Source organism: Canis lupus, chromosome 17 (assembly GCF_011100685.1).
Source record: "Canis lupus familiaris isolate Mischka breed German Shepherd chromosome 17, alternate assembly UU_Cfam_GSD_1.0, whole genome shotgun sequence".
Classification (NCBI taxonomy): domain Eukaryota; kingdom Metazoa; phylum Chordata; class Mammalia; order Carnivora; family Canidae; genus Canis; species Canis lupus.
Window position 1 is genome coordinate 9,959,410 of NC_049238.1, and position 24,460 is coordinate 9,983,869.

The 24,460-nt window shown below is 36.2% G+C and overlaps 1 pseudogene; it reads left to right on the forward strand.

The window, feature by feature from the left end:
- The first annotated feature begins 2,700 nt into the window (after positions 1–2,700).
- LOC100684124 lies at positions 2,701–5,945 on the forward strand (annotated as a pseudogene).
- Positions 5,946–24,460: the final 18,515 nt, after the last annotated feature.

A 24,460-nucleotide genomic window follows, 5' to 3' on the forward strand; every position in this document is an offset into this window, starting at 1 on the left:
ACACCCTGACAACAAGGTGGTTATGGGGGTCTGAGCCAGAGGCCACAGAGGAAAAACCAAGTGTTGAAAAGTCAGGGAATTATCCCCATTGAGAGAAAGAGAGAAAAACAGAATTCATTATAGCTTGAAAGAAAGAAGGTAGAATGGACACCTCATCTTCAAGGAGAAGCAATATTGCTTAGGGAAAAATGAGCAGTGGCCTTTTCTGTCAACTGAGAACGTTAGAGGTTTACCAAGAAGGATTTAGGTTAAGCCTTGAAAGGCCACTTATGCTGCCCAGTAGGAACTCGTGTCATCGAATACAACTTCAGATTTTCCTTGTCAAGATATTTATTATTCTGAAATATGTGCATTCATGAGCTCTACCCAAAACTACAAATTTGTTTTCAAGTGACTTTCAAGTGTTGAACTCTGTGTCCTAGATTCCCCGAGGAGAGGGCTTATGAATGGGGTCAAGCCAACAGCCTGTAATTTTCTATGCTTCCAAACACTTGCCTAAATTACAACTTCATGGAGTCAAAAATCCCAATAAAAAGTCATGACATTGGAGTCACTTGATGGGTGATACCCAGAGTTCTCAGAATAAAATAGGCACCTATGTATTTTAATACTTTCAGGACAAATCTCAAATTAATTTAATTACATTCAGTGTCTGTTTATAAAGAGCTCATTTCAAATTCTTGGTAAAGCTTTCCTTCAACAGTATACCACTAGTGGCTAAGTTTTGAAGGAGTCAAAAATTATCTGTGGACTTTCAACTGCGCAGGGCACCCCTCACCCTTGCATTGTTTGAAGGTCAACTGTACTCAAAATACCCAAAGATGTGTTTTTTGAAATGCTTAATCAAATAGAAAAATCAGACTATGAATTCAAAATGAGAGAATTCATAACTTAATAATACTTCAATAGAAACAAGAGATTTCCAAGTGTAGTGATTTTAAAAATAAAGAAAAATGTGATCAATTGAAACTCACACTTAAATAACTTATATACTTAACATATCCAGTTGACTACACTGACACCTTCCCTGGTAATAACCAAAAAATAAAACCAACTAATACACATATTTCTTTCATCCGTGCATGACATAGTAGGGAAAGAAACAATTACTCTGGAAAGAAAACTAGCAATAACTGTATCATCGCCTTGATGCGAGAAATCCTTTCAGACACTTTGGCCCTGAGCAGTGAAGAAAAACAGAAGTTGATTTTCTTCTGGGATTTTTGCAACCACGCCCCAGCCCTGAAGGAAGTTTATAGCTCAACAGAAACTACTTCAACCCAAAGAGCTGCAAGACACTAGTTTAAAATTCTAAGTCATGGTTCTATTGTGATTGTGGAAACCTCTTGAAGAAGCAAAAAGAAACTTTTTTTAGGAGGAGTTTTTACCTGAGGTCAAATAATTCAAGTAATTTCCATATATAAATGCCCACAAAAATGCACATTTCACATTAAAATAGAAAATACACAAAGTGATGCTATCATTAGTAATTACAAAAGTTAATGCGGGGGGCACCTTGGTGGCTCAGTGGGTTCAGGGCTCAACTCTTGATTTTGGTGCAGGTCATGATCTCAGAGTCCTGACATGGAGCCCCACATAGGACTCCCTACTCAGCAGCCGGAGGGGGGGGGGGGCGGTCAGCTTCTCTCCTCCCTCTGCCCCTCCCCCTGGCTCAGGAGCTCATGCTCACTCTCTCTCTCTCTCAAATAAATAAATCTTTAAAAATTAATACAAGAATAAGCCTCAAAATCATTAAATTATGGTATAATAAAAATAGCACTTCAGATATTTTAATAGGTTCCTAGAAATACAGCAAAGGCATACAAATTTGAACAAGGAAAATTTCAAATTCTTTCAAATAGAAAAAGGCTGGGGCGGGGGGGGGGGCGAGTGTTTCTGTGTGCCACTACTGGCTCCTTGTTTGGGGAAAGAAAAGGGACAGAGAAATGGGGACTGATGAATTGCTGTGATGGTTAATTTTATGTGTTCACTTGGCCAGTCCACGGTACCCACATATTTGATCAAATACCAGTCTAGATGTTGCTGTGAAGGTATTTTTACATGAGATTCACATGTAATCTGATTATCCTCCATATGTGCCTGGACCTCGTCCAACCATTTGAAGTCTATAGAGAAAAAGACTGAGGGACCCCAAGGAAGAGCCGGTCATGTCTCCACAGGACTTCTGACCTCCAGCTGTGGCATCAACTCTTCCCTGAGTTTCTGGCCTGTCTGACCCGTAAGTTTGGACTTGCCAATCCCCAAAATCATAAAAACCAATTTCTTAATATAAATCTCTCCCTCCTCCCTGGCTCCACATCTCCTTGTCCACTCCCGTCTCTCCCCCTGCATGCCTACAGAGTGACCACCCTGACAGCTCAAACGCTACCTCTAATACGACTGTTTATGTAAGGGACTGTCCTATTCACCTTACCCTGAAAAACTAAGAATTCAGAGAAGCTCAGCTTATCAGCCTACTTTCTACTCATTTAGAAAACATCAAAAGTTAAAGGTAAATCAGCATCTTAAAGGCGGAAAGGACCCAACAAAAATTGACTCCCTGAACTTAACTTGAAGAAAACAGGAGAGCAGGCAAGATCATAAAACAAATAATAACCATACAACAACTGTAACAATGATGACAACACAACTGTCTGGTATAACTGTACACTTAGAACCCAGGTGATGTTGTAAAGAGACATGACGGTTCCTAAAGAGAAGTGCTGCTACGTAAATGACTTAATGAGGATTGGCTGAATGAATGGCTCTGTGTGCAAGGGGGTTGTGTGTGTGGGGGGTGTATGACTGTGTATGGGGGGTTGTGTGTGTGTGTGTGTGACTGTGGGGCATGTGCCTGGTTGTGTGTGGGTGTGGGTGTGTGGCTGTGGGGGGTGTGGCGATGTGTTGGAGTGTGAAGGGGGGCATGGGTGTGAAAGACAGACACACAGAGAAAAATAGGGCAGAGAAAGAGACAGTGAACGTGAGACAGAGACAGGGGAGATGTGCTGACAAATCACATGGAAGATCCTGAAAGCACTGATACCCTGGAGCATCAGCTGAATTAATGATTATGCCACAACCCAAAGTAAAAAGGAAATGAGGTAAGGATTTTAGTAAAATACTAATACTTTGAGAAACCTTAACTAGTGATTTGACGTTGCAACTGCTTCACAGCTAAAATTCTTACTGAATTTGAAATGTTCTTTGTTATTGTTGTCCTGATTCCAGTGTGATTCAGGGACTAGAGCAGGATTAAATGGCTTTACTCTGCCATCACTTGATTAGAAATTACGGACTGAAGATTCCATTCCCCTAATATATTAACATTATACAAATATTGATCTTACTCTATTCCATCAGTCTTTCTTTGTGTATCAGTATCACCATTTTGAAACCTATGATGCATTGTTTCACTTTTGCAGTTTGTCTTATTCTTTTTTTATTTTTTTAATTTTAATTTTAATTTAGTTCTTTTTTTTTTTTTTTAGTTTGTCTTAATCTTATTTTTTTTTTTTGCAAAAAGTCTCTGATTATGCTCATACTGTACCCGAAGATGAATTTTAGGATTCTTTTCACTACTCCACAAAACAGCCCTGCCTGCTGGGACATGGATGCAGAGTGACCGAATTGTTGCCATATCTATTTTTCTTTGAGGGGATGCCTAATAATTTCCATCTCTGGCTCAATTTAAGTGAAGATAATTCTGAATTTTTTCTTATACTTTTCAGGTTCACTTGAAGTAATTGGCCTTTGTCCTTTAAGTGTGTTTTTTAAAAGGCCACCCATTAGTTCATGAGTTAGTAAGTGTCACATGTTTGGCCTCTGTCTGGCCCTGTAGCTTTTCTGTCTTGCTTCTTTACAAATGAAGTACTCTGCTCTCTAACTTGGTAATTCTGTGTTTGCCTCTCTGTTTTGTATTCTGCGGCAGGCTTGTGTTGGGAAAGTGTTACTATAATTTGCTCCTTTTGATAAAACTAACTTTCTTGTTGATGTTTAAGCTGAAAAAGCTTTCCTTTGCCGTGCCGAAGCAGAAATGCTTTTATCTTCATGTATGGCATCACTGAGCATCTCCTCTGACTGCAAGAGTTCAGAGATGTGCTTTATCATTTATCATTTCATACTCACCACTGAGAATCAGATTTATTTCCAATGACATTGACAGTAAACGAAAGGTAGCAAGGCCATGCAGTTTTAGGGTCATACTCCTCTGAACATTGATTTGGACAATTTCCTCTTGAGGCATACAGTTGGGTATTAGTGTTATGTTCATGTTACGTTTACCGTTCTTTTTTTTTTTTTAATTGAAGTTCGATTTGAACTTGTTCTTTCATTCCTACAAGCGTTCATTAATTAGCTATAACCTTCCAGGTGTTAGATCATTGCAAAAGATGGAAACATTTAGAAACTGTGGTTCTTATTCTGAAACAGCTCAGTCTATTATGATAATAGACAAATAAACCAGAATTTTAGAGCGTTGGGTAAACATTATGATATGTACTATGAAAGCAGGTAACATGGGAAGAGGTTGCATGGGGGAAAGGACCAAACTCTGATTAGTGTGTGTTCGGGGGAAGCATGCTTTCGAATACTGTGACTGAACCAAATCTTGCAGGATGAGAAATTAGTCAGCCAGTGCATGGGTAAAAGGCATTCCTACAGTGAAGATCACATGCATTTGGAAACAAATGGGAGGAAGCAGAATCCATTCAGATTTTCAGTGCATTTCTCTAAGACTTAAGTACATGGTATAAGGGAAATGAAGTAAGAACTGTGGCCGGTGAAGAAAATAGATCATAGAGTTACAAGCAAAACAGTTTACAAAATAAACTATATAACCTTTATGTAAAGGTTGCCATAAAGGACAAACGAGTGAAATACTTTTTACATTACAGTGGTTGGAATAAAAATTGGGATTGAGTGGGTTCTAGAAAGCAGGGTATTCAAATATATGGACACCAATCTATGGAAACAGTATGAACTTCAAACAGCCAGTCAGGAAGTGCCCGGGTGGCTCAGTGGGCTAAGCATCTGCCTTCAGCTCAGGTCATGACCCTGGGGTCCTGCGATCAAACCCCACATGGGGTTCCCTGCTCAGTGGGAGACCTGCTTCTCCCTCTCCCTCTGCACTCCCCCTGCTTGCGCTCTCTCACACTCTCTGTCTCTCAAATAAATAAATAAAATCTTTTTTTTTTTTTTTTTTTTTTTTTTTTTTTTTAGCAAAACAAAAAACAAACAGCCAGTCAGGAGCAATATGCAAAGATTACAACGAGGCAGGCTGCCCCAAGAAAGAAGACTTCTGGTCTGCCAATAGACAAACGCTCAAGTAAAAGCCAAAATGAGGGAACTGAAAAAGCTGGATAAGATAGTGGCAGACCAGGGAAACACCTCAGCCCCCTCACAAGTAAAAGGCCTCAATGGATCCCACTGCCCTTTAATTCATGAACAAAATTAAAATAAAAATTCCTAAGAACTAAAACCATGGCTTGTTGATGATTGGGACTTAACTACCAGGCAGCAACAGATCTTTTATCTTCCTGCCAAGAAGAATATGGATCCCATGCCCTGCAAATTACCAGAAATCTCAAGAAACACAGATAATAAGGAGTAATGCCGTTAATGAGGTTGTGGCACATATAAAGAAATATTTCAGAGAACTCTTGGGCACTCAAATACTCTACAACCTTGAGAGACCACAGGACACGGAGATCCTTGCAGATCATCCAGATGTACCCCTGACCCAGGTGTATGGAGCACCACATCTACTGAGATTATTTTTACGAATTGGAGCAATGTTGGCCTACACAACTCTGGATGAGAAAAGCATTGTGTTATTACTGAATTACCCTCATGATTTCCTAAAATACCTGGCACAGAATTCTGCAACCCAGTTTAGTGCCAGAGATTATGAAGTGGCTCTTCTTGTGTACCATCGGGAGGCTGTGTGAGGTGACGCCCTGACACTTCCTTTGTTTGGATCTCTGAATACACATTTTTGTTCTTAGTCCTTCTCTTGGACAAATGATGTACTTTCAAAATGTTAGTGTATAACAACTGATGTTTGTTTTCTGCTTGATTTTAAACAGAGAAAATAAGAAGGATTATAGCTCCAAAAACAAAACAAAACAAAACAAAATAAACTATACACATGATTTCTTGATTCCAGAAAAACTAAAAGCACTTCAATGGCCATTTATGACGTATTGACACTTAAATAATCTTGGGAAGATTATGTATAAAAAGAGGTTACAAAACCTGCCTAAGAGTAGAAAGTAGAAAAATATTTACTTCATTAACAGATTTAAGGAAAGTGATCTCTGGAGTCAACTGTTTACACCGATCCTTCTGACTTCCTTCTCATGGGAATTTTAAATCTGTCACTCTCCCATTTCAGTCAAGCAAGACTATCGGTGATGTCATTCCTCAGGCTATCACTCTCTGCCTTCATAACCCGAAATTCAAGCTGCCTTTTAAGGACCAGTCCAGGACTTACTTGACACAAATCCTTCACTGAGTCTCAGAGCCATCTGTTTCTGTTCAGATCTGAAGTCTTATATCAGCCACTTCCTGTGACAGGGTTTTATTCATTTCTAGAAATCTTAACTTAAGCTTTGTTATAACTTGTTTGTTTTAAGGATTTATTTATTCAATTATTTATTTGAGAGAGAGAGCAAACAGAGGGAGAGGGTGAAGCAGACTCTCCGCTGAGCAGGGAGCCCAATGTGGAACTCAATCACAGGTCTCTGGGATCATAACCTGAGCCAAAGGCAGATGCTTAACCAAGTCACTCAGGCAACTCTGTTACAGCTTCTTTTGATTTCTTAAAAATGTTTTATCTATCTAACTTATCTTTGAACACCTTCAAGCTGCCTTCAGGATATGCCTTGTTCTGCTAGCACATCTGACTATGCAGGGAACCTAAGATTGATTTTGTAGTATTAGAGGTTATGATACCAAGTGATATTGTGAAGGAAGACCACAAACAAGACTGCAACACTTGCCCTGTCGTACCACCTTCATCCAGGAAATGAAGTGATGTACACACTCGGTACTTTCAAACTTGGAAATATGTAACGGGTTGCCACTAGTCTTTTTTTTTTTTTAACCACTTTATTGATGTATGATTGACATAAACAGTTGTACACATTTAATGTATACAACTTGATGAGTTTGCACATAAGTATACAACCGTAAAACCCACACCACAGTCTATGCCATAAACATATCCACCACCTCCAAAAGTTTCCTCCTGCTGTATGCTTTATTACTTTTTTGTGATAAGAACACTTGAGATCTGTCTCTGAACAAATTTTCAAGTATACAATGCAGTAGCATTGCCTACAGGCTCTATGCTGCCCAGCAGACCTCTAGGGCTTACACATCTTACATAACTGGCACTTTTATAAACTTTGATTGATACCTCTTCACTTCCTTCTCCCTCAAGCCCCTGGAAACCACGATTCGTACTCTCTGCCTCTATAGATTTAACTATTATAGATAACTCCTATTAATGATATCATGTCGTATTTTTCCTCCTATGTGCGACTCGTTTCCCTTAATGTACTGTTCTCCAGGTTTATCTATGTTGTAACAAGGGGCTGGATTTCCTTCTTTTTTAAGGCTGAATCATATTCCATTGTAAATGTATACCAGATTTTCTTTATCCACCTAATCACTGATGGATATTTAGGTTGCTTCCATGCATGGGCTGTTATAAATATTGCAGCAACCAACATGACAGCACATATATCTTGATGGGAAAATTCAATATTGCAGTTTTCTAAGTTTTCCAAAATGAATTTGACACAACTGCTGTTAGAAGTTCAATCGTTTCCTTCCAAAATTTATGTTGAAGTTCTCACTACCCTGCCCCTCCCAGACCTCGGAATGTGATTTCATTTGGAGGTAGGGTATTTAAAGAGGTATTAAGGTAAAGTGAGGCCATAGGGGCTGGCTCTCATCCAATATGACTGGTTTTCTGAGGAAATTAGGACACAGACACATACAGTGAGAAGACCATAAGAAGATAGAGAGAGATGATGGCCACCTATAAGCCAAGTAGAAAGACCTCAGAAGAAACCAACCCTGCCAACACCTTGATCCTAGACTTCTAGCTCCCAGGACTGTGAGAAAATAAATTTCTGTTAGTTAAACCAGCAGTCTCTGGTCCTTTGTTATGGCAACTCTAGAAAACTAATACAACTGCCTTCAAAACTCCAAAATTCTAAAACTTATTTCTAATATTTGTCAGGAAAAATAATATGGTAATCATCTGTTTAGTATATTATTGGTAGAATGCATTATACAAACTGCTTCACATGTAGCATATCCTAAAATTCTCAAAGTGACTGTATGAAATAGATTATTATTGTTATTATTATTATTATTAACATTTCTAGGCTCCAGGTAGATTAGGAAATAGCTGTAGATCACAAAGTAAAATTACAGAATTTAATGCCATCAGGCCTCTGCTTCAACTAATCACACTTTATACCAGAACTACCTAATTTCTGGAGAAGTGGAGGAAATTGATAATTTTGAATGAAGTCAATAGTCAAAATTGTTTTTTCAACAAGATGATTGAGGATGAGCATATCCTTCCAGATCAAGAAATACTATCAAGCTACATTATATGAAGTAGTTTTGTAACATGTTTTAGAAGTGGACAAATACCCAAATGAAATAGGCTATGATGTAGTGGTAAGTGATGTCTCCATATACAGAAATTTAAAATCTAAAATGCATTTAAAATACACAAGGAGAAATTAGGCATTCAAACAACTCTGGGGAAACTCCTAGGTCTGTAGGAAAAAATCCAAAAAGTTAAGCAGATATCAAAAATAAACTTAATTTTGTGTGGTTAGAACTAAATCCAAAGTGCAATTATCCCTCATCCAAACAGATGTATCAGGCATTCTTGAAAGCTACAAAACCCCTTGTCCCCTTTCTTTGATATAATTTCAGTTCCTCTCACCCCTTGGTCACTCCACTAATAACACATTCTGTTCTCTTAATTTTGCTTGCAACACATCTTACTCAGAAGAGAATACACCACCCGTTATGACTTTGCCAGTTCTGAATAGAGCAGAATATTATTGCAGTTGTTCCAGACAGTTTAGTTCTTGTAATGAACTTATGATAACATTAAATTTTTGTTGACAGCCATATCACACCAGTGAATCATACTGATTAACCCACAATTTGAAGTCTGCTCCATGTGAATTACCTGTAATCAAGTTTCCTCCAGCCATGCTTTACTGAGCCAGTGACCTCATCAAAGGAGAGAAAGAACATTGTCTCATAGGAATGTAAACTATTGAAATAATGTTACTACTTAGAAATCAGCTATTCTTTTCCTAAGTAATTTAATAAACTGTCTCTCAACAATTTAATATTTGTCTTACATCAATTTGAAGCTACAAAGTCTAGTAGCTTTGTAAAAAAAGTCTAGAGGTTTGTAAAATTTAATTTGCTCATATATTTTTCAAAATAAGAGGACATTTCCTTTTCTCATTGTCTTAGTACTTTATCCATTACTCACTATTCTTTAAAGATCTTTAATTGTGATTTGATAAAAATATTTTGCAACTGTCTCTATCAATAACATCTGAGGCATTTCAGTTATGTTTATTAATACTATACATATATAAATCTTGAATACTATACATATACATGTACATATACATATAATGCATATATAGAGAAATGATGAATTTTCTTTGTGACGTTTATAATTCATTTTATACACCATCTTATATATCATTCATCACCAAAACTAAAATCAGCTTCACTGAGAGGCTTATAAAAGACATAAAATTGTGAACATGAAATAAACCAACTTATGGGATTTTAGAGGTGAAAATGGATGAATTGTCCAGAGTTATCCTTGTACACATGAACTCCTCGGGGTTTCCATCTTTTACCTTTCAGGAAAAAAAAAAAAAAAGAAAGAAAACACATCTGAACAGTTTTGGAGAATTCCTCAAAGGTTTTTGAGGACAAAGGGATTTCAATAGAGATCAATAGCTACAAGTTAGATATTTAAGTAATTGGGCATACACTGTCAGAAAAGAATAAATGTAATTCCTAAGTCACATTCTTTAAATTGCCCATGAAGATAAGAAAGTTTAGAGTAGAGGCTGTAATGGGAATTGCCTTATTTTCTGAGAGCAGCTGGCGATTTGTTCTGACATATAATATGGCAGATCAATTCATGAGGTGTTTGTGTTAGAGAAGAGTGCACTCAAAATACTTCTGTAGAAACAGAAGCTATGAATCATAATGAATTCTAAAGTCTTAGTAGAAATTTTTTTCTTAGAAAAATAGGAGAAATGATTCTATTCATAGGACATAAGTAAATATCTTAAAAGACATGCCGTTTAAGTATCATAGCAATAAATAGCCAATACGGTACTATTCACTTAAATGTTGCTTAATATTCTATAAAGATTAGACTATTTTCTCAAAAACTATATATACTATAATCTTTACTTAAAGACTCATAGGTGTAAAGTACAGAAGTATTTCGGAACGGAGGCAGCAGTAAATTCATCGAGCCAAATGGTTTAGAGAACTTAAATTATTTGACACCTAAAAATTTAAATAAATAAATAAATAAATAAATAAATAAATAAATAAATAAATATTTGACAACTATATATACATGTGTATATATGTGTATTTATTTACATATGCATACAGTTCTGTCTGTGTATGTATATGCATGTAATTGGGTTGCCATTGTTTTAATTTGCCTTTTGGAAAATTATAAATTAATTTTAAAAACCCAAAACCAAAAAAAATAAAAAATAAAAAAAATAAAAACCCAAAACCTACTATTATAGTATCTTCATAAAAAGAAAAAGTATATTCAACACTACAGTTGGGAATAACAGACTCTCAGATAAAAAAAGGAGGGTTATACCAAATCGAATAAAAATGTATTTTTCCTAATTTAGCTGAATATAATTCTTTAAGAACACTCATTTGGTTCAAGCCAACATTTATTTATTAATTACTGCAGTGTAAAATTATTAATATATTTTCACAAAGACACACAGTTGGATGGTGACAGACACTAACCTGATCCCAAATAACATACCCTATTCAATGCATCAAATTTCTGGAAAATCTATACCCTAGATTCCCCACTTCTATTGTAATATACATATTATTCTTTGTCTAGTATACAGATTAAAGCCCAAATATCAATTATGTAAACATAAGAAAAAAATGTAATATATAAAAAATTAGCATCCTGAGTCTCTCTCTCTCTCTCTTTTTTTTTTTTTTGAAAGATTTTACTTATTTATTCATGAGAGACACACAGAGAGAGAGAGAGGCAGAGACACAGGCAGAGGGAGAAGCAGGCTCCATGCAGGGAGCCGGACATGGGACTCCATCCTGGGTCTCCCGGATCATGCCCAGGGCTGAAGGCGGTGCTAAACCGCTGAGCCACCCGGGCTGCCCCTGAGTCTCTTTAATAGAGTTTAGCAAACATTTCTCTAACAGGCCAAAGAGTAAATATCTCAGGTCTTATGGTACATATGATCTTATTACAACTACTCAACTCTGCTGTCATAGTGTGAAAACAACCATAGATAATATGTAAACAAATTAGCATAGTTGTGTTTCAATAAAATCTTATGGGAACTGAAATTTGAATGTCATAGAATTTTCATGTCATAAAATATTATTCTTCTTTTGATTTTTTCCAACTATTTAAAAATATAAAATGATCTTAGCCTATAGGCTGTACAAAAACAGGTAGCAGACTGGATTAGCTCAAGGGCATGGTTTTGCTGACCTCACAATATGCAATTATATGACTTAACTAGAATGACTTCTGCAAGAGCTTAATCTGCATAGAAGTGGATTAAAAAAGATGGCAATAGCACCAATACCAATTCTCCCCTTGACTTAACTTGAATATGCTAGAGATCCACTTTTCAGAAATTTATTTATGTGGAACATGTAAGTGAACAGTTGGTTCTCAAAGTGTGATATAAAAAATGGAGGTGTGCAACTGTGTGCACCTAGGAGCCCCTACAAACCAAATATTAGATCAGTTACCCTCTCTTCTTTGTGCCCAAGATTCAATTAACCTAAGCAGAATATATGGAGTGGACTTTATAAAAATTCAAATTATTCCATATAAACCCCTGCTTGAATGATCCTTCAGTGTGCTCTGGCCAGAGGAATATCTCTTATTGAGGCTCTATTAGAGCAGGGACACACTGTGCTCTGTACCAGTCCCTGCAGTACTCCCACATGGCCAGTTAAGGAGCTTAATGGAAAAGGCTACTTATCTGTACAAGCTCTGAGGGCAATCAATAGAACAGTGCTCCCTAGATTCCAGGGAGTTTCTACCTGCTAAACAAACACATTACAATGGCAGATTCATTTGCCATCTTCTTTAGACACCAGTAGGTAAAGATAGTATTTGTTTGCTTTATTGGTGGGACAAACAGCAGTATACCTGGTTAATTATGCCTCAGGTATATATGAAAACTCTTTCCTATTTCCCTCACTGTCTAAACGATAATCTTAAAGATTTGATTTTTGCTTAAGGATCCACTCTGAAATGACCTGTAGATGATTTAGTGCCATGTTCTGAACAGGATTACCTATATTTTTTTAAGATCAGCTGAAGAGCTGCACAGAGCATCAAGAGAAAACTTTTATTTTTTTATTTATTTTAAAAAGATTTTGCTTATTTATTCATGAGAGACAGAGAGAGAGAGAGAGAGAGGCAGAGACACAGGCAGAGGGAGAAGCCGGCTCCATGCAAGGAGCCCAATGTGGGACTCGAACCCAGGAATCCGGTATCATGCCCTGAGTCAAAGTCAGATGCTCAACCGCTGACCCCCTCAGGCGTCCCAAGAGAAAACTTTTAAATCTATAAAGAATCTGTGCAATATTTGGGTCACAGAAGAATCTGTGCAATATTTGGATCTCAGAAGATGGATGTTTTCTGTACTCAATGAAATAAAGGTTCTCCAATTATATCTGTCTCCAAACTAAAGGTTTTTGTTTGGTGGGTTTGGGGTGTTTTGTTTGTTTGTACACTTGCTTGCTTTTAGGATTGACTGGTTTTTGTAGACAATAATTATGATTTGTGCTAATATAGCTCAGCCTTTACATGAACTTCCTAAAACTGGTATCTTCCATGGATCCAAATGTTGAGAAACCTCCTCATTAAAGGCCTGTCTGCAACCTGCAACTTTGAGTATCCCTAACTATACAAAAAGACATCTGTCTTGTGATTTACGAGAGAGAAGGCTGACTGCATTAGAACACAATGACACGGTTCGTACAAGAGTCTGCTGCCATTTGTGTAACCTTCCATTCAGGAGCAAAGCATACATTTCCTGCTTGTATGAACTATCAGCAGCTGCCAAATTGCTCGAAGCTTCTGCCGATATGGTACTTGCTTTTTCCACGAACTCCATAAAAGAACACAGAGGGATCCACATGCCAAGAACTCTTGTTAATTCTTATTTGATCATGTTAAAGTTTATGAAAACCTTTCATTTTTTTATTTTTTTTTCTTGTGAAAACCTTTTATTGTCAACTTTGTTTGCTGATATTAAAGTTTACTCAAATCTTAATCCTGCAATTTTACTCCTTCTATATGAAGGAGAATACATTACTATTTGGCTATAATTCAGGAATTAAATATACCCAGGTCTGATTTTACTGACCTCTCTTGTTGGGTCCTAAATTAATATTGTTTGATGTGGCTCTTATCTTAAAAATGGCAAAGGCATTCTCTGCATGGGATACAGTGTAACCACTGAACTTCTAGTCACTGATGAAGTTTCTTTCCTAATGTTTAATCTGCTCAGATAACTAAACTGAGGACCTATGATTTGAGCTGGAACCCTGGAAAAAGTTCAAAGAGTAAAAACATTAATACAAACAGTAGATGTGCTTTGGGAGTTGTGCATGACTTGATGGTATTATGACCTCAATAGAGAAGACAGTTGAGAATGGTGAAAAAAATCAATGAAAAGTTTCTCAGAAACTTTTCAATATCCCAAAGAATTATCTGTAATTTAACTATGATACCATATAAGAGACCACTCCAGAGGCTAAGGACATGCTTCACCTAACTTGCTTGGAAAACAAGTGGCTTTTACCACTCAGGTATATTAAATGCTAATAAATTTAGAAAGATTTTGATCAATCATAAATTCTAATGATTTTTTCATGGCTTCTCAGGAGAGCCACAATTAATCCAATGGATCCTGGTCAAATTATTCTTTTATTGTCCTTAAGATAATGAAAGAGATCGTTTCTACATGTCTCACATGTAACCACAAAATCCTAGCATATACACAGGTAAAAAAAAAATGATTCAGAGCTTCTTCCTCAAAGTTTTCTGAAGCAAATTAATCTCACACAACTACACATCTTTAAACTATGAATATGCATTAGTTTGCTTGTAAAGTTTCTGGTTGGATAGATTTTCACTGATAGAGGAGTATAGTTGGCAAAGTATAGTCTGTGTTCCCGACACAGAAATAGCTTACTAAGTTTATTCTCCTAACCCAGAAATTTTTTTCGTGTTCCTATCACCATGAGTCATTAAGAAATTCAGAATCAGTAAACATAGTGCTCAATTTCATCAAAAACATAAGAAATCTTTGCTCTACCTTGACCTAAAATGCTGCCTCTAGCATTAAGGGCCAGGAAATAGTCTCAGAGTGCAAACTCACTTTCCCTCTATGAGATCATAGAATATGTAAGATTTAAAGAATTCCAACAATAACTGACTCTACAATGTTACACATAGATCTAGCTAAATATTTTCAAGGACTCACTTGGTAGACTCATAATTAGGTCTAGCAAATACAAGCGACCTTTCCAAAGGAGATACCTTCCCAGGTTCGCATGATCTCCAACATGGTAACTGGATCTACCAGAAGAGACAGTAATGTACAAATGCTTTATCTTTGCCTGAAGGCAAGTTTTCAAATTCTTCTGATCACAGCTACAACAGTCAAGATTAAAGACATAGTAGAGGCATGCCACCAGTCTCCATACCAGCGGAGTTCCACACATGAATGGCCTCAAACTAAGACTAATTTAAAAGCCTCTAGAAACCTATGACTCTAGACTCAAATAGTGTTCCCAAAAAGATAACTACTGAAATGACAGCTTCTGTCCAATACTAGGGAACAAGGCATACTGGAAGAATTTTCTTAATTCTTTTCTCTTCATAATTATTTTTTTCTGTATTCCTTTGCTGGTTTAGCTGAAATACCTTGAGGTCATTGTTTTTATTTATGATAGTTTTGTTGTAGTCAAAGTATATATTTGGAATTAGCCTTAGAATTTGCAATTGCACTTAATGTATAAAACGTGGGGTATATGGGCACTTCCAATTTCATTCTTAGGACCTCCACTAAGAAACTAGTACCATGTAATTCCAGTTATTATTCACAGGCATCTGAGAGTTTCCTGGTTCCCAGCTGAACTGACTCTGCTACATGTGGGATTCATGAATCCCTTCCAGTGATATCTTGTATAGGCACAAATTAATTGTTCAGAAATCATACAGGTAATGGAGTCTGAATGGGATACAGAATTGCCAACAATCAGTTCTGGAGGTGAAAATGAGAACACAAAAAAATGGACATCACAACATATCATTTTCAATAACACCCAAGAGATTTTAAAAAGTAAGGGAGCAAACACAATGGGTCGTTTTGCATACAGATTTCCCCAGATTTGGTATTGGGTTAACCCTTATAACTCTAAAATTATGAGATGTACATCTGGAGACTAGTAGATGTTACCAGCTGATTTGGTAGGTTCATATTATTTGGCCTATTTTATGATATTCTTGTAGAATCTGTTGGCTATTTTTTTGAGAGGAAGTGAGAATGTGCATGTACATGCAAGCTGGGGAAAGGGGGTAGAGGGGAGAGAGAGAGAATCTTAAGCCTAATGCAGAGCCTGATGCAAGGCTCAATCTCACAACCCTAAGATCACAATCTGAGCCAAAGTCAAGAGTTGGATTCTTAACCAAATGAGCCACCCAGGCGCCAAGAATCTGTTGGTTGTTTTTTTTTTTTTTTTAAAGATTTAACTTATTTATTCATGAGAGAAACAGAGAGAGCCAAAGACATAGGCAGAAGGAGAAGCAGGTTCCCAACAGGGAGCTAGATGCAGGACTTGATCCCAGGACCCCAGAATCACAACCTGAGCAAAAGACAGATGCTCAACCACTGAGCCACCCAGTCATCCCTGTTGGCTATTTTAAAGCAAATAGTAATATTTGTATAAAAGCTGACACATAGATACAAACATGTCACTGTAAATGCAGAGCTCTGGAGGGCTATCCTTTTTTCTTCAAGCAACTTCTCATCATACTTTTCTTTTTAGAAAACCACAAAGGAAATTTCCCCAAATCTCTTTATTGCTGTCTTAATGAGACTGGATAATACTACTGATTTCTTAGAATAGGAGATACCAGAAACAAGATACCTAGTTCTCCAAAATAGGGTAATCTTAGACAAGATCTTTGTTTCAAAGGGAGTATTTTTATTGCTTTGAATATGCCAGAGCTATGTGTATTTTTAGGTCTGGTTACTTTCATTCAGTAGAGTCACTCTGAGAATCATCCATGTTATATCCTGTATCAATGGTTCTTTCATCAGGAAGACATGCTCCACGGTATAGATATATGACATTTGCTTATCCATTCACCTCTTGATGACATGTGAGTTGTTTTCAGTTTGGGGCTATTACAAATAAAACTGCCACAAGCATTCATGTTCAAGTGCCTTGTATGGATATATGTTTTCCATTTCACTTGGACAAATACCTAGGAGTAAAAGGACCACAGCATATGGCGGGTATATATATTTCTTGTTAGAAAACTACTAAACTATTTTCCAAAGTGGTTGCACAATTTTATATGTATGAGACTTTCAATTTCCCCATATCCTTGTCAATATGAGATATTGTCAATCATTTTTATTCTAGCCATTCTAAAAGGCACATAGTGATATGTCACTGGAGCCTCAATCTGGATTTCCCTATGACTGATATTGAGAGTTTTGTTATGCGCTTGTCACTAACATCTTTTCTTGATGATACAGCTATCAAAATCTTTTGCCCATCATTTAAAGTCATTTGTTTGTTTTCTTATTATTTATCAGATATTTGACTTGAAAGTATTTTATCCCAGCTTGTGACCTCTTTTCATTTTCATGTTCTTGAGAAACAGAAAATTTCTAATTTTAATTAGTTTGAATTATCATTTTTTAAAAATTGTATGAATTGTGTTTTTGCTATAGTATTTAAGAAATATTGTCCTAACTCAAGGTCACAAAAGTTTTCTCCTATATTCTATTCTACAAGTTTTAATTTTAGGTTTTACATTTGTATCTATGATCTGTTCTAGATCAAAGTTCAGTTTTTTCCTGAATTTAGATATCAAATTATCATAATCATTTGCTGAAAAGACTATCCTTTACTCACTGAATTGCCACTAATATGGGAGATATTCCGTTGCAGAACTTTGTCTTAAGAAATTTACCTCAATTTTCTTCCCCAGAATCCAATCTCTGAGAACTTTGTAAGAATTTTCAGAGTGCAACTTATAATTTACAATTTCATTTTAGGAATATCTTTTGGTAATTAAATATTTGTGTTATTATCTTTCAATTTTTAATGGTTTCACTTAGAATTTATTTTAATCCCTTCTTTAATGTTTTCTATTACAAGTAGAAATTATTTTTATATATTACTGGAATATGTGACCTTGTCCCAAGATATCTTTTCATAATATTAATAACCTAGGCACAGGTATAATATATACATAATAGAACAGGATAGGATAGAAGAGAAACCACTGAAAAGTAACCCTATCATAGATAACCAATTTACAGTTTATTTTCATGGTCATTCACTATTATTTAAAATACATAAATAAAGTGTTAAGTAAAACTCAGAATTAAATATGATTTAGAGAATCTATTAGAATTCCTGGAAATTCTGATGTCATTCCCAAAGCCTGAAGATTGATACGGGTTGGAAATTGGAAGACAATTTCATGGAAATAAAGAAAAGAAGTTCACTCCTGATAAAGGGGACTGAGTAACAAACCAAAGCTCGAAGTGTCAAAGCAAAAACTGCACCTGAAGAAGATCAAGAAGCGGGGAAAGACTTTGAGGGCACGTAATAGGGGAGAGTGGTCAAAACCCAGTCTAAACTGAATTCTACTAAAACTAGTGGCTGATGAGTTTTTAAGAGCTGGAATGAGGAACGCTTGGGTGGCTCAGTGGTTGAGCATCTGCATTTGGCTCAGAGAGTGAGCCTGGGGTCCTGGGATTGAGTCCTACATCAGCCTCCCTGCATGGAGCCTCTTTCTCTTCTGCTTATGTCTCTGCCTTTCTGTGTCTCTCATGAATAAATAAATAAAATCTTAAAACAAAAACAAAAACAGCAGGAATGAGAGAATCTTAGGTCATCTGTTTTTGCTAATTGGCCTCATCCAAAGAAAAAGTAAACTTTCTCAAATCTCCATGACAGGAGGTAATTTTAGGCAAGGAACAACGCACCCACCAAAGTTAGGCTCTCACCCCCACTCCCAACAGAAAGTAGGAGATAAAGGCAAGATCTTCCTTTATGACATTTCAAAGAAATGGCCTCCAGGTCCTTGAGAAAGAAAGCCCCAGTTTATAAAACTGGCAAGAGGCTTTTAACAGGATTTTATTTTATTTTATTTTATTTTTTTAAAGTGATGGATGAAAGGATTTATTTTTTTTTTAATTTTTTATTTATTTATGATAGGCACACAGTGAGAGAGAGAGAGGCAGAGACACAGGCAGTGGGAGAAGCAGGCTCCATGGACCGGGAGCCTGACGTGGGATTCAATCCCGGATCTCCAGGATCATGCCCTGGGCCAAAGGCAGGCGCTAAACCGCTGCACCACCCAGGGATCCCAACAGGATTTTACACATCAAAGACAAAAAGACATAATTTGCAATCACAAATTTTCTAAAGTAAATGCTCTAAGCAAAAGAAAGTCAGGGATCTGCAGACAGAAGCATGCCTTCTTGGTCAGTCCACACACCGTATCTATATACACAACATGCCAGTCAGGAGTGCAGACACCCTACATAGCTCGCTTTCTATTCTTACTTTGCAAAGGAAGAAAAAAGAATACAAAATGAATGTGCACATTGATCCTTGGAAGATTTATTGTCTAACAGGGTCAGAGTTGGAGAGTCACTGGGGTCTTTAACAGTCCAAATAGCCATGAGTTGGAATCCTACATCTGTCCCCACTTATGACATGATTTTGCAGAAATTAGTAAATCTCTGTCATTCTCAATTTACTCTTGTATGAATGGTCATATTAAGAAATGCCTACTCCAGATATTAGGCAGAGAAAAGACCATGAGTATAAAGTGCAGCATGATGTACTGTCCACTGAAAGGATTTAAAGTATTAGCAAAAATTATCAGAAACAATCATAAGGCAATGTAAAGAAAAGTGATGGACATAAAAGATGTATAGATACTGCTCTGGAAACTTGGGAACCAGAAACAATTAGTTTTGCACGGATGTTTCAGGAAAAGCTTTACTAAGAAGAGGAACTGGATCATGTAGGAGAGACAGAGGTTCATCACTTAGGAAGAGAAGCCCAGTCAGAAGAAATCCATTCCAGAAGAATGTAAACTCCAGAACAGATATTGCCTCTGAGCTTGTTAAACATTCAGGCCTTATTTACTGAATTGAATTGAACTGACAGTGCTAGCAGAATTCCCTTTTTTCCCCTGAAAGTGCATATATCTATTCCCAACTAAAGACTGTCCAAAATAAATAATTTTAAGAAACTTTCTAAAAAGCAATGGGAAGATTTTTCAAAAAGATTTTACTTATTTATTCATGAGAGACAGAGAGAGAGAGAGAAAGAGAGAGAGAGAGAGAGAGAGAGAGAGAGGCAGAGACATAGGCAGAGGGAGAAGTAGGCTCCTCGCAGGGAGCCTGATGTGGAACTCTATCCCAGGACCCCAGGATCATACCTGAGCCGAAGGCAGATGCTCAACCACTGAGCCATCCAGGTGCCCTCATGGGAAGATTTTGAGTGGAATACAAACATAATCAGACTCCTAATCTTTTTTTAAAGATTCTATTTATTTGAGAGAGAGAGAGAGAGAGAGAGAGAGAGACCATGAGTGGAGAGGGACAGAAGAAGATAGAGAAGCAAGTCTGACCTGGGGCTCAATTCCTGGACTCCAGGACCATGACCAGAGACAAAGGCAGAGCCTTTACCCACTGAGCCACCCAACACCTCATCACACTTGTATTTTTAACCATAAACACCGTTTCATGATATCCACATATTGAGAAAACCTAAAAGATGCATAGCTTTTTCTTTTACTAATTTCATTTGGTGCATATGAACTATTTCTTTTATAACAAAGAAATAATCTAATTCTCTTTTAAATATAGTAGGGCCAGTCACATAACTTGTAATAAAAATCGCTAAATTATATTTTAAACTTAGCTTCTGTTTTTTGGATCTAATTTATTTGATTTAAAAGTCTCTACTCGTTGGTTTTGTGAAAATAAACAAAGACCACCCAGATGAAAAGAAACAGAAGCTATTTATTCAGAGCTTGCTATGGCAAGTCAGCCACCATTTGCTTTTGATAGAGGCTCAAAGGGAGGCAGGAGAGTGGAACAACTTCCTAGTGAAAAAAAGCAGAAGGTTTTAGCTGTGCTTTGACTGGACGTTCTTGGCATGGAGAGGCTGGAGGTGGGTGGCAGGACATCTTGGGTGATTGGTTTGGGAAACATATTTGATTCTCTTTGATTAGTCCTATCTTGAAAACGGGAAAGTTTAAGAATGTGGCAGTCACTGACCAGTCTTAATGTTTCTGGGCTGATTGCTGTGCTTGTGGTTTGGATTCCTGGACTGGTTGCAGCAGAAGTCCTGGGTCAGAATTCTACTGTCATACATTATTTAAAATTATATTTTTATAAGGTGATATTGAAATAAAAAAGAAATTATGATTAAATAATTTGAAAAATTGCTCTTGATCATTGAGCTAGATAGCTGATACATGCCTGACCTCCTAAATTTGGGGCATCTTTCAATGTATATAAAACACATGAAAAAAATATGTGCTTATTTTTATTTACTTGTTTTTGTATGGTTTAATATCACAAAAATTTGATTTTGCCCAATAAAAGTTGCTTTTGTGCATTAGTATTAAACTGACAAATATTTCTCCTAGCCTCATATTTTGAGTTTTACAATTACCTTAGCAATAAACTATTATTCTAATACCTGGTATCTTACAGAGGTGTGTATGTATTTAACATCTCCAAAATGGAAAAAAAATAATATTAAAATGAAATTATACCCTATTTCAAAGCTCTTCACTGGTCACAAAGCTCTTCACTGTCACAAAGTCATTCCTCTTCCTTGAATTTGTAGGAAGGGGTTAGACATAGGGCATTATTTCATGTGTTGATAGACTGTGTTCTGGTCATAATTAACAAATAAGAGAATCTTAGGATCATCTTCTCATTCCAATTGCATTTTAATTTGACAATTATTTAATCGGTGCTATACCACATGACTCCGTCTTTGGCCTTCTCATTCTCATGATCCAGTCTTACAAACAAGTCAGGGTGACAATCAGTGTCCAATAACACAAGTATCCACAATAATCAAATCTTTACAAGAAATAAAGAAGACAGAGGCTATTGTTTTTTTGTAGCCAAGGTTACCAAAAAATATGTTTAAGCTGTACTTTTATGATCTTAAATCTGTTTGTAATCACACACTAAAACTTCTAAGCCAGGGAAGATGGGGAAGGTGTCTTCACAACAGGAAGAATGGCATATGCATAACCTTATACTTGTGAAACAAACAGGGCTCATATCCATCAGGGCCTAGTCAGCATTAGAAGAATTGGAAGCAACAGTGACTTCAATTCATATTTGTCATGTACAAAAATTTGTGTTTTGGCTCCCATTTTTGTCAATGACTAGATGTGTAAACTTGCACAAATTACTTATTCTCACTCCAATTATGTACTAGTAAATGAGGATAATGTAACAGAGTTGTTCTTCAGATTTAGAGATAATCTACATAGGTTTCATGCACAAGACCTGATGCCTTCTTCATCACTACCAATACAGTTATGAAAGCAGCTATTTTCATGATTTGCAGTTAACAATACAAACAAAACTAATGAAATAGCTAACAAAATATCCTCCTTAATACAGTTTCTAATATGTTACAACACTGGGGCTCCTGGGTGGCTTATTCAGTTAAGCAGCTAACTCTTGATTTCACTCGGGTCATGATCTCAGGGTGCTAGGATCAAACCTCACATCAGGCTTTGCCCTCAGTGGAGAGTCTGCTTGAGATTCTCTTTCTGCTTCTCCCCTGCTTACTTGTACTCTCTTTCTAAAATAAACAAATATATATATTTTTTTAATTTTGAAAGATATGCATCAATATTAACAATATTTACTGAGGACTTATAGAGTGGTAAAGCACCTGTTTTCAAGTGCTGTTTTGACTTCTCACTGCACCCCATCACTGAGTGCTCGTCTTCTGGGGCTCACTCCATTTGTCTTCCATTCTTTCCCACACCTCTCCATCCTGATTCCTTGCATTTCTACTCTAGGAAGAGCAATTTTTTTCTACTTGCCAACCAAGAATAATGTATCTTTCTCATTTCTGGTTGAAACTCCAGACCCACTTTACAAGTACAAATACACAGAGGACTCAGTTGAATAAAAGAGCAACTCTATTTTTCTTCGATTGCTAACATCTCTTTCATTTAAGAATAATTGCCATTCTTAAAAGGCAATTATGTTTTTTGAATTCCATCTAAATCAATAGCATCCAAAATATGGGGGAAAAATGAAAGCAATATGTCCTTAAGAGCTCCTGATTCTAAAGCAAGCCTACACTTTAGGTTTCTGAGAGCCAAGGCTGTGACAGATCTTTGAATTTCCCTGAGAGCCGGATGTAACATGAAATATGCTAAAAATTATTAAGTATATTCTAACTAATAAAGCTGTGGATTGCCATAGACATTTTAGCTATGTTATAATAATATCTGGTATATATTTGCAAATCATATGTATATTGGGTTCTATAATATTTTATCAAAGCATACTGATGTTCATTGTTAAATCTCACTGATGTAATAGTTAATTTGTGCTCTCATTAGAAAAAAATTCTTTTTCATATGCTCAGGATATAATTTCATACAGTTCCATAAGACTCACTTAAATTAATGTTAGCATTCATTAGTAAATAATAGAGATATAATTTGTAGGCTATTGCCCCCCCAAAAAAGTTCACAAGTAAAATTATTTCTAGATATAAAATGTTTAACCTTGTATAGCCAACTCTATAATATGTTAAATCAAAATATAAGCACCTCTTCCGGGGAGCCAATATAACACTTTCACTGAATCAAGAAATACTAATTAAAAACCTCGGTCTCAACACCATTCTAGATGCTCTAACTTAATAATTAAGAGGAAAGGCTGGAGCCAGACTGACTGGGTTTGAATTCTTTCTCAGCAATTTATTAGCTTTTATGATATTGAGGAATTTAATCTCTCTGTGCAGTTTCTCATCCATAAAATAGTAATGATAGCAATAATGATATGTACTTATATTGTTGTTATGACAATTAGTCAGCTCATATTAGTGTTTATATATAACTAATATCACTCCAAATATGTTTGTTTTTATGAATCTATATTTATATATTCAAATATATGAAGTGATATTAGTTATATATAAATATGTAACAATATATTAGTGTACCTATGTATAAATACGTATATATTATATATATTATATATATATATAATATATATATATACCTATCAGATCATTTAGAACAGTGACTAAAAAACATTAGAACTTAAAAGTGTTTTCTGTCATTATTAATGATGGCTCGGTAGTGAACAAAAAAAGAAAGACACCTGTTTTCAGGGAATATACATGCTGTGGAGAAGAAAGAGTAAATAAACGAATACTATAGAAAATCCCCAATAGTAACAAATACTAGGCTAAGAACTAAAACACAGCCATGTGGTAGGGAGGGAACAGTCATATACCCCTGGCTGAGTTATGAGAGCAGGCTTCTCCTGGAAGGTGACATCTTAGTAATAAGGCCAGTAGAAAGATTTTAAATACTATTCTGTGTCAATGAAAAGCTTTTGGAGAGTTTAGGGTTGAAGAAGGAGAGAGAAAAACTGGGATATGTACAGATTTTGCATATTAAAATTAGTTGAGTTTTTATATGCAAATTTTAGGGAGGCATTTTGGAAGCAGGCATGTAATAGACTTAAATAAAACAGATTATCTTCAAATATTTTATTTTGACTTATTCAGTTAAATGTTAACCTTTCATAAATACGTCAATTACATATGACACATGTAATAAATATGTAAC